This window comes from Jaculus jaculus, chromosome X (assembly GCF_020740685.1).
Source record: "Jaculus jaculus isolate mJacJac1 chromosome X, mJacJac1.mat.Y.cur, whole genome shotgun sequence".
Lineage (NCBI taxonomy): Eukaryota > Metazoa > Chordata > Mammalia > Rodentia > Dipodidae > Jaculus > Jaculus jaculus.
In genome coordinates this window covers 125867349-125878201 of record NC_059125.1, presented here as the reverse complement: position 1 = coordinate 125878201, position 10853 = coordinate 125867349, and the positions used below count along the sequence as shown (strand labels likewise).

Sequence of the window (10853 nt, the reverse complement as noted above, 5' to 3'; positions counted from 1 at the left end):
GTGTGTGTGTGTATAAGAGAGAGAGAGAGATGGAAAGAGGGAGAGAGAGAGAGAAAGAAGGAATGCTTGGCACCAAGTAAGCACACAATAAACAATTGAAAAGGGAAGGGCTGGGGCTGTAGCTTAATGGTCAAGCACTTGCCCAGCATGTCTGAAGCCCTGGGTTCCATACCCAGTATCACAAAAAAAAGGAAGAATTAGGAAGGAAGCTCTAGTAAGGGTGCGGCATCCCTCTTTCTTGCCTACTTCCTTCCCACTGCCACCACCCCACTTTCTGGACCGAGCTGTCCTACTTTCCCATGGGAAGAACGCCCAGACAGACTATTTTAGTCTCATGGATTGGAACCCAAAGCAGGGCAGAGTTATTTATTCATTAATTTATTTTCATAATTCATCTGTTGAACACATACTATATGCCATTCCCATGGCTCCTCAAGTATTGATTTTAACAGCTATTTAAAGTTGGCTTAGAAGAATTCCTACCTTGTTTGCCCAATGGTTCCTCCTTAGCACGGAGTCAGTCTCATTCAAACTATGGCCCGCCTCTTACACCCCACCTCAGTAGCTCTGTGATCTTGGACTATACTCCTCCTTGTTCTAGACCTCCAATTTCCTCTTCTGAAAGATGAGAATCTAGATGGACTCCAGGAGCACAGGTGATTACATTGACTGGGTGGCCACTGGTTCCTTCTCCCAAGGTCAGGCTCGGAGATGTGAGTTCCCTGGCTTCTGGGAGTGCCCAAGATCCTTGTCTCCTGAAGAGGAGCTTAGACTCAGGTAGGACAGACAAGTAGCCTGAGGCAGGGATTCCCGAAGGAGACCTCTGTCTCCCTAGTGAGTTCTTGGTCCAGGCCTGGCTAAGGCTAGGAGAAAGCAGCTGCCCAATTTACACTAGCTCTTTTTTTAAAAAAAATATTTTTTGTTCATTTTTATTTATTTGAGAGTGACATAGAGAGAGAGGGAAAGAGACAGATAGAGAGAGAATGGGTGCATCAGGACTTCCAGCCACTGCAAACAAATTCCAGACATGTGCGCCCCCTTGTGCATCTGGCTAATGTGGGTCCTGGGGAATCGAGCCTCGAACCGGAGTCCTTAGGCTTCACAGGCAAGCATTTAGCTGCTAAGCCATCTCTCCAGCCCTCTGCTAGCTCTTTTTATTAGTCACTTGTTGCTGTGACAAAATACCTAACAAGAAGCAACTTAAGGAAGAAGTATTTATGGGCTGGAGAGCTGGCTTAGTGGTTAAGTCACTTGCCAGCGAAGCCTAAGGACCCAGGTTCAATTCTCCAGATCCCACATAATGGCCTTGTTGCACATGGTACAACATGCATTTGGTGTTCACTTGCAGTGGCTAGAGGCGCTGGTGTGCCCATTCTTTCTCTCTCTCTCTCCCTAATAAATAAATAAAAATAAAATATTTTTTTTAAAAAAGAAGGATTTACTTTGGCTTACAGTTTGAGGGCACAGTCAGTTCATCATGGTGGGGAAAAAATTGTCACATCGCAGCCACAGTCAGAAGGCAGAGAGCCATGGATGCTGGCACTCAGCTTGCTTTCTCCTATTCAATCCAGGACCTCAGCCCATGGAATGGTGCTGCGCCCAGGAGGGTGGGTCTTCCTACCTCAATTAACCAACTCTAGGAAATCCCTAATTGCTATGCTTAGAGGTGTATCTTCCAGATGGTTCTAGGCCATGTCCCGTTGATGATCAATGTTAACCATTATACACTTGAACTAGGAATATGAGCTTCCCAGAGGCAGAGGGGCTGAACAGCCGGGGAATGAGGGCATAAGAGGGGCATTTCTAGAACAGAGTTCCCAGCCTGTCTATTTTTTTTTTTTTGTTCATTTTGATTTATTTGAGAGCGACAGACAGATAATGGGTGTGCCAGGTCCTCCAGCCACTGCAAATGAACTCTAGACACGTGCGTCCCCGGGTCCTGGGGAATCGAACCTCAAAAGGGGGTTCTTAGGCTTCACAGGCAAGCACTTAACCACTAAGCCATCTGTGGTGGTTTGATTCAGGTGTCCCCCATAAACTTAGGTGTTCTCAATGCTAGGTTCCCAGCTGATGGATATTTGGGAATTAATGCCTCCTGGAGGGAGTGTATTGTTGGGGGCGGGCTTATGGGCTTTATAGCCAGTTTCCCCTTGCCAGTGTTTGGCACACCCTCCTGTTGCTGTGGTCCACCTTATGTTGGCCAGGGGGTGATGTCCACCCTCTGCTCATGCCATCGTTTTCCCTTGCCATCGTGGAGCTTCCCCTTGAGCCTGTAAGCCAAAATAAATCTCTTTTTCCCAGAAGCTACTCTTGGTTGGGTGATTTCTACCAGTAAGGCAAACAGGACTGCAACACCATCTCTCCAGCCCCCAGGCCCCTGTCTATTTTTCCTGAAATGTCCTGTGTGGCTGACACTGAAGCTCCCACATGCTCTCTCATTAGACCTAATCTAAGCCTCACTGACCCACTGGCTTGCATCTGACCACTTCATTCACCTCTTGTGATGGCATATATTGTCAGCTTGACAGGACCTAGAATCACCTGTGTGGAATTCTCTCAATTAGGTGAGCCTTCATGCAGGTCTGTGAGGGATTATCTTGATTACATTCATTAAAGTGGTGTTGTAGACAGCTCCACACTGCTCAGGTGAACCTCCAAACCAGACACAGTTCATGGGAGGAAGGGATTTATTTGCAGCTTACAGATCTAGGGGAAGTTCGGCAGAAGCAGCTGGTCCCCTTTCAGAGATCCAAGCACAGAGACACAACCCAACAGTCGGCAGCAGGGAACTACAGCAAGCAGCAGGAACCCAGGCAGAACTCACTCTGTACACCTTAGGCCGCAATTCAGAGCCACTCCCCGGGACACACCTCTCCCTTCCCACGCAGAAGTCCGCATGCTAGGGGCAAAAGGTGAAAACTAAATTTTAAAAAAATATGGGCTGGAGAGATGGCTTAGCCATTAAGCGCTTGCTCGTGAAGCCTAAGGACCCCGGTTCGAAAGAGAATGGGCGCTCCAGGGTCTCCAGCCACTGCAAATGAACTCCGGATGCATGCCCCACCTTGTGCATCTGGCTTACCTCGGTACTGGGGAACCGAGCCTGGGTCCTTAGGCTTCCCAGACACGTGCCTTAACCACTAAGCAATTTGTCCAGCCCCAAACTCACTTTTAACAACACCCAAGTCTATTGGGGGGCATACATTCAAATCCGCACAGGTGGGAAGATGGACCATTCCACGGATGGGAGTCTTGCCTATATAAAAAGGAGGGAACTGGCTGAGCAGCAGCAGCATTTGCTACTCTCAGCTTCCCTGCTGTGGATCCAAAGTGAGCAGCTGTCTCAAGCTCCTTCCATCCTGCCTTCTCTGCCCTGGTGGACTGTAACCTGGAATTCTATGCTAGAATAAACCATACCTTAAACTGTTTTGTCAGGCATTTTGTCCCAGAAATGAGCAAATAACTAATACAACCATCAAGGAGTGCTTAGCATTCCCAGCTGCGCATGCTCGTTCAGTTCCGGTCCTGAGCATCCCAGGCGTGAAGAAGCCAGGCTGGGTCATAAGCAGGAACACCAACCAGAACTGAACTTGAAACACTTGGAGAGGAAACGCCCGAATGATCAGTCCTGGATCAACCATGTTTTGTCTATATGACTTAGGGAAGGCCGCTGCCTATTTCAGTGCCTGCTTCCTTATCTGTGGAACGGAGATGATGCCATCACATGCTCTACCAGTCTCACCTGGGGCTTCGTCAAGAATGTGTCTGCAAAAGTGATTCCAACCTGCATTGTGCTGCACACGTGCCCATCAGGAGATGACCTCCTTCTCTCCTCTGAGCCTAGCTCCCACTCTTTCCCTTCCCTTCCACATTCTAGAAATTCATCCTCTCCACTAGCTTCTTCCCTGTGGCTCAAATGTGTCTGGAGCTTCCCTGTTCCTCTGTGACATTCTTTTTCTTTTTTTTAATTCAGTTTTCTGAGGTACGGTCTCATTCCAGCCCAGGCTGACCTGGAATTCACTCTGTAGTCTCAGGGTGGCCTCTACCTCACAGCAATCCTCTTACCTCTGCCTCCTGAGTGCTGGCATTAAAGGCGTGAGCCACCACACCTGGCTTTTTTTTTAGTTTATTTATTTATTTATTTATTTATTCATTTATTTATTTATTTATTTATGTGTGTGTGAGAGAGAGAGAGAGAGAGAGAGAGAGAGAGAGAGAATGAGAGTTCCAGGGCCTCTAGCCACTGCAATGCAGTGCCACCTTTTGCATCTGAGTTTATGTGGGCATTGGGGAATCAAACCCAGGTCGTTAGACTCTGCAGGCAAGCACCTTAACTGCTGAGCCATCTGTCCAGCCCCCTCTATGACATTCTTCCAGCACACCAGGCACCTTCATGTTCCACCCCCTCATTCCTGCTCTTTGGCTGTCATCTTTCCCCTCCCCTAAGGGGTCTCTGCATGCATGTGATCCTTCTGATGCTGATGGTCCCCAGAGAGCCCCACTTTCTGACCCATAGCTGCCCTGTCCAAGACTACATTGCAAGACTGTGACTTCTGTCTTTCTCCCTCTCACCATCTCTTGCCTGCTCAGAGGAAGCTGGCTGCCATGTAAACTTCCCCTTTGGAGAGTTTCATGTGGCAAGGCCCTGAGAGCTGTCAATAGCTAGCGACGCCCTGAGACTTTCAGGCCAAAGGCTCCTGCCGGCAGCCATATAACTGGTCTTGGAAGTGGGATCTCTCTCAGTTGAGCCCTGAGGTGACTACAGCCTGACACTTGGACTGTACATTGGAAGGGAATCTACTGTAGGGTTTAGCTAAGCTATACCCATATTACTGACTCACAGAAACCATGAAATAACAAGTGCATTTTGGCATTACTGGGGATTGAATCCTTGTGAATGCTAAGTAAGTACTACCCTATTGAGATATCACATCATTTAAAAATATTTATTTATTTAAAAGAGCAGAGAGAATAGGTGTTCTAGGATCTCCCAGTATTGCAAAGATACTCCAGATGCATGCACCACTTTGTGCAGCTGGCTTTATGTGGGTACTAGGGAATCAAACCTGGACCCTTAGCTTTGCAAGAAAGTGCCTGTAACAAGTAAACCCCTCATTTTTTAAAAACTTTTTTTTAATTTTAAGTTAAGGTCTCACTAAACTATAGGTTAGCCTTGAACTTTCTTTGTAGCCAAGACAGGCCTTGAACTTGCAATCCTCCTTCCTCAGCTTCCAAGTATAGGTGGCCTCAGTCACTTACTACTCAGTAATCATACTGCCTTGAAGCCTTGCATCACATTCTATAGAAGTAAAACAAAAGCATTCGCTGGGCATGGTGGCACACACCTTTAATTCCAGCACTTGGGAGGCAGAGGTAGGAGGATCCTTGTGAATTCAAGGCCACCTTGAGACTACATAGTGAATTCTAGGTCAGCCTCGGCTAGAGTGTAACCCTACCTCGCAAAACTAAAAAAAAAAAAAAAAAAAAATCATAAATTTAAACACTGAAATTCTCTTAGTAGGAATATAGGGAAATAAATTGGGGCATGTTTTAACAATGGAATGCTTGCCATGGAGTTAAATTGAAATAGATATTTCAACATGAAAATCCCCAAGTCCTAATGTTGAACAAATTGCAAATAAAAAAAGACATAGACAGGGTATCATTCATATAGGGTTCAAATGCAAAACTTTAAATTGTTTACAGATGCCATGCATTATAAAAGTATGAAAACACATGCTCATTTCAGCAGCACATATACTAAAATTGGCGCTATACAGAGATTAGCAGGGCTCCTGCTCAAGCCTGAAATACAAATGCACGAAGCGTTCCATGAAAACCAAAAAAATTAAAAACATAAAAATAACCATGCAGGGGAAATGTACAATTCTCCTTCCAGAGCTGCACACTCCTGTCCCCAGCTGGCTCATTGCTTCCCTTTGGATGTTTGAGAGGCTTTCCAAGAATAGCATGACAACCAAGTGCCCAATCCTCTCCTCCTGCAAGCCTCTGCGCCTTCCTCTGCAGTCAATGGCAGGAAATGACAATCCAAAGAATCCCATCATCCTTGATTCTTCTCTTTCTCTCGTATCCCCAAAAGCCCTTTATCAAATCTTCTGCCTTTAGACTCCACGCGGATTCTGCCCGTGTCTTACCACAGCCACCTGCACTGCCAGGAAAGACACCAACGTTCGCCCGGAGCTTTGCAAGAGGCCTCGACCTGCCTGTGTCCCCCTTTCAGATTACGCTTGCGAAAGATCACCAACCATCTAAGGCCAGGCCTCCACTCAGTATCCTCTGGTGGTCTCTGGCATTGTCTGTGTGATGGAACCTTCCAGGTTCTGCTCTCACTGCTTCCCAGCCTCGCCCCCCACTGCTGCTCCTCTCCCAGGTTCCTCCTTGACAGCTCATGTTCTCTCAACACATTCTTTACCTGGCAACCTTCACACTTGTTACTCCCTTAGGCCAGAATGCTCTTCTCTCAGATAACAACTTAGTTTACTTCCTTATGTCCTTCAGGTTTTTTTTTTTTAATTTTTTCTTGTTTATTATTTTTATTTATTTGAGAGCAACAGAGAGAGAGAGAGAGAGAGAGAGAGAGAGAGAGAGAGAGAATGGGCGCGTCAGGGCCTCCAGCCACTAACAAACGAACTCCAGACGCGTGCGCCCCCTTGTGCATCTGGCTAACGTGGGTCCTGGGGAATTCAGCCTCGAACCAGGGTCCTTAGGCTTCACAGGGAAGTGCTTAACCATTAAGCCATCTCTCCAGCCCCAGGTTTTTTTTTTTTTTTGAGTGTGTGTGTTTGTCTTTACATGCGATTTGTCTGTATGTGGAGGCCAGAGGACAACCTCAGGTGCCGTTCCTCAGGAATTGCTTCCATCTCTTTTTAAAATTTTTTAAAGATTTTTTTTTTTATTTGAGAACAAGAGAGGGGTGGGAGAGAGAGAGAGAGAATGGGTGTGCCAGAGCCTCTAGCCACTGCAAACAAACTCCAGACACATGCACCACTTTGTGCATCTGGCTTACGTGGGACCTGGAGAATCGAACCTGGATCCTTAGGCTTTGCAGGCATGTGCCTTAACCACTAAGCAATCTCTCTAGCTCCCACCTCTTTTTTTGTTTGTTTTTTTGGGTTTTTCGAGGTAGGGTCTCACTGTAGCTCAGGCTGACCTGGAATTCACTATGGAGTCTCAGGGTGATCTCAAACTCACGGTGATCCTCCTACCTCTGCCTCCCAAGTGCTGGGATTAAAGGCATGCGCCACCATCCCTGGCTTCCCACCTCTTTTTTTTTAATATATATTTTTCTACTCAGTTCAGAGCTGAACTGATATTTTTCTTATGAGAGAGAGAGAGAGAGAGAGAGAGAGAGGGAGAGAATTGGCACTCCAGGGCCTCCAGCCAGTGCAATTGAGCTCCAGATGCACATGCCATCTTTTGCACATGTGCGACCTTTCACCTGCTTGACCTTGTGCATCTGGCTTAAGTGGGATCGGGGGAGCTGAGCATGTGTCCTTAGCCTTTGCAGGCAAGCACCTTAAATGTTAAGCCATCTCTCAAGTCTGTTTCACCGCTTTTTGAGACAGTGTCTCTCATTAGTCTGGAACTAATGATTTGGCTACACTATCTAATAAGTTAGCTCTAGAAATCCACCTGTCTCTGCCTTCCCGGGGCTAGGATTACAAGTGGGAGTCATCACACCCAGCATTTTACTTGGGCACTGAGGATGAAACTTAGGTCCTTCTTCTTGCAAGGCAAGCATTTTACCCACGGAACTATCATCCCAATCTTCCCCCAGCCCCAGTTTTGTTTCTAATGATAACTTCTCAGCAAAGCCTTCACTACCCCAAATTTAAAATTGCAAACACTCCTTTTAGTTACCATTCCTCTTTTTTTTCTCTACTGTTTTAATTAGTACCATTCATCACCACATGTCACAGTATATGTTTACATCTTTGTTTATTGTCCTCCTCACATGGGAGGGTAAATTCTAAGATGGCAGGGATTTCTGTTTGTTGTGTTCTTCTGGACGGCATTGCTGGGGGCCCATGAACTTGGCACACATTAAATGGGGGCTTGGGAGAACTTCCCCCCAGGAGGTTTTGTCAGAAGAGCTCATTCCTGTAACCCACAGCAAAGGTAGCTTCTGGCCCTGCCACACCTGATGGTCTCCCAGATGAATGAGCCAGACAGATGTTTGTGCAGGAGAGTATGTGTGGACCTGTATGAGGGTGGGCAGCATTGGCGGGAATGCAGGCAGCGTGACTGTGGTTGTAACTGTGTACTGAGGCTCAGGAGGGAGGGGAGAAATGTCTGGATGGGTGGGTGAGGCCAAAGCATAAAGGCTCAGTTAGCCATACAGAATCCATCTTTGCTTCCAGCAGTATGGCCGACACTAGTATCTAGCAATATCCTCCTAAGCAATGTCCTTTGAGGGGCCAGGAATACCGGTGACTAGCAGGCCAAGCATCTCTGAGGAGGTGGGCGCTAAGCTTCAGGCATTTCCCCTCATGAACCAAAGGAATGCCGGAGGAGCCCCAAGAACAATGGGTAGTTGAGAGCTCCTCAGAGGACCTCTGACGTGGGCCCTAAAGGGGGAAAGCGCAGCTGCCTGCAAACTCTGGGTAAGGGAGAGGGGTTGGCAGAGATACAGAAAGGCCAAGGAATCCTTGAAGGAGGAAGCCGGAAGCAGCTGGGGATGACACTGATAGGCACTTCCCGCCTCAGGATGCCCTCCCGCTTTCTTCACTTCCACTGCAGCTGCAAAAGCAAAAGCTACCGCTTCCCTCTGGCCCCCAAAAGGACATTCTGGAGCCCTGGAGCTGTAGCCACCCCCGACCCCCGTGAACTCACTCTGCTCTCCGCACCCTCCCAGTCCCAGAGGAGAATCACTCAACCCATAGCAGAGCACCCTCCAGGCCTAAAACATAGCAGAGGCATTGAAGGCGATTGTTTCCAGCCCTTCCCTACCTTTGCCAAAAGAGGGCAGGAGGACGTTTGGGTCTGGAAGGTGCGCGGCTATCTTACTCGTTTACTAGGTCTCACCCACACCAGGTCGTATTAGGCATTGCTCAGCTACCACATCACTGTATGAGTTTCAGTGAATAGCATTGGGATCCCAACAAACTGAGGCCTTTCACTTTAAAGACTCAACTTCACTTGATTATTTAGTACCTGTGGTGGTTTGATTCAGGTGTCCCCCATAAACTTAGGTGTTCTGAATGCTAGGTTCCCAGCTGATGCATATTTGGGAATTAATGCCTCCTGGAGGGAGTGTATTGTTGGGGGCGGGCTTATGGGCTTTATAGCCAGTTTCCCCATGCCAGTGTTGGGCACACCCTCCTGTTGCTGTGGTCCACCTTATGTGGGCCAGGGGTCCACCCTCTCTCTGCTCATGCCATCGTTTTTCCCTGCCATCGTGGAGCTTCCCCTCGAGCCTGTAAACCAAAATAAATCTCTTTTTCCCAGAAGCTGCTCTTGGTTGGGTGATTTCTACCAGCAATGCGAACCCGGACTGCAACAGTACCTTAGTATCCCATTCTAGAAATGCCCAACGTTTTCTGTGCCATATCATGCACTCATCATGCAAATTTGGTATACTGGTGTGGGGGGTAGGTACCTCCTCTGTCGTCATCGGTGATAATGCACTCTCACCAATTTGGAAATGGTTGTATTTTAGTGATCCCTAATGGCTCTTAAAGGTTTTCGCATGGAGAGAACAAGCTGGGCTCACATATTCACAATCCAGAAGCTATTACCCTCCCCATTACTTTTTCCTTGAAGAAGGCACTAGGAATGGGTAACTCCATCTCTAGCCTTGCTTCTCACAAGGATCATTCTAGATGCAACCTCATTTGTAATACAAAATCATTTATTTGCAACTGTTGACACTTTAGTAGTGGCTCACTTTATTTTTTTATTTATTTTTTTTTAAATTTTTTTTGTGGCTCACTTTATAACTAACCCACCTTAACTCTTTTGTTCACAGAAATGTCCTCATCCAGAGCCTGCTCTGAAATTCTACTGTATGGAAGGGGGAGCCCACCAGAGGTGTCTCTGCTTTCCATTACTGTAACAAATACCGGCGATAATCAGCTTGTATAAAGAGGAGGTCTGCTCTTCCACTGGATGCCTACATGCCGCTGCTCTCTAGTGATCCCTGAGAAGTTCCAGCACATTCTGCGAGTACTCAACACAAACATCAATGGGCGGCAGAAAATAGCCTTTTGCCATCACTGCCATTAAGGGCGTGGGACGAAGGTCTGCTCATGTGGTGTTGAGGAAAGCAGACATTGACCTCACCAAGAGGGCTGGAGAACTCACCGAAGATGAGGTGGAACGTGTGATCACCATTATGCAGAATCCACACCAATATAAGATCCCAGACTGGTTCTTAAATAGACAGAAGGATGGGAAGTACAGCCAGGTTCTGGCCAATGGTCTGGACAACAGGCTCCGGGAAGATCTGGAGCGGCTGAAGAAGATCCGGGCCCACTGAGGGCTGCGCCGCTTCTGGGGCCTTTGTGTCCGAGGCCAGCACACCAAGACCGCTGGCCGCCGGGGCCGCCCTGTGGAGGTGCCCAAGAAGAAATGAGTCTGTAAGCCTTTTCTGTTAATAATTATTTCTTCACCTAAAACAAAAGGAGGTTTGTTTCGGCTCACAGTTTTATAGGCTTCAGCCAATGATGAATTGTCCCCATTGTTTTGGGTGTGTGGCAAGGCACCACATTATGGGTGAGTGCATATGGCAGAAAAAAAATTTGCTTACCTTATTGCTGAAAAATGAAAAAAAATTCCCACAATTCCCTTCAACAGTAGCCCTTCTGTGGTGGTTAATATTGGCTGTCAATTTTATT

At 47.2% G+C, this 10853-nt stretch overlaps 1 non-coding gene and 1 pseudogene across 1 annotated transcript; both read left to right on the top strand.

The window, feature by feature from the left end:
- Positions 1-5733: 5733 nt before the first annotated feature.
- LOC123456916 lies at positions 5734-5837 on the top strand. Its single transcript, XR_006634778.1, has one exon. It is a non-coding gene; the product is annotated as a U6 spliceosomal RNA (small nuclear RNA).
- Positions 5838-10125: 4288 nt separating this feature from the next.
- Positions 10126-10591, top strand: LOC101600029 (annotated as a pseudogene).
- The last annotated feature ends 262 nt before the right edge of the window (positions 10592-10853 follow it).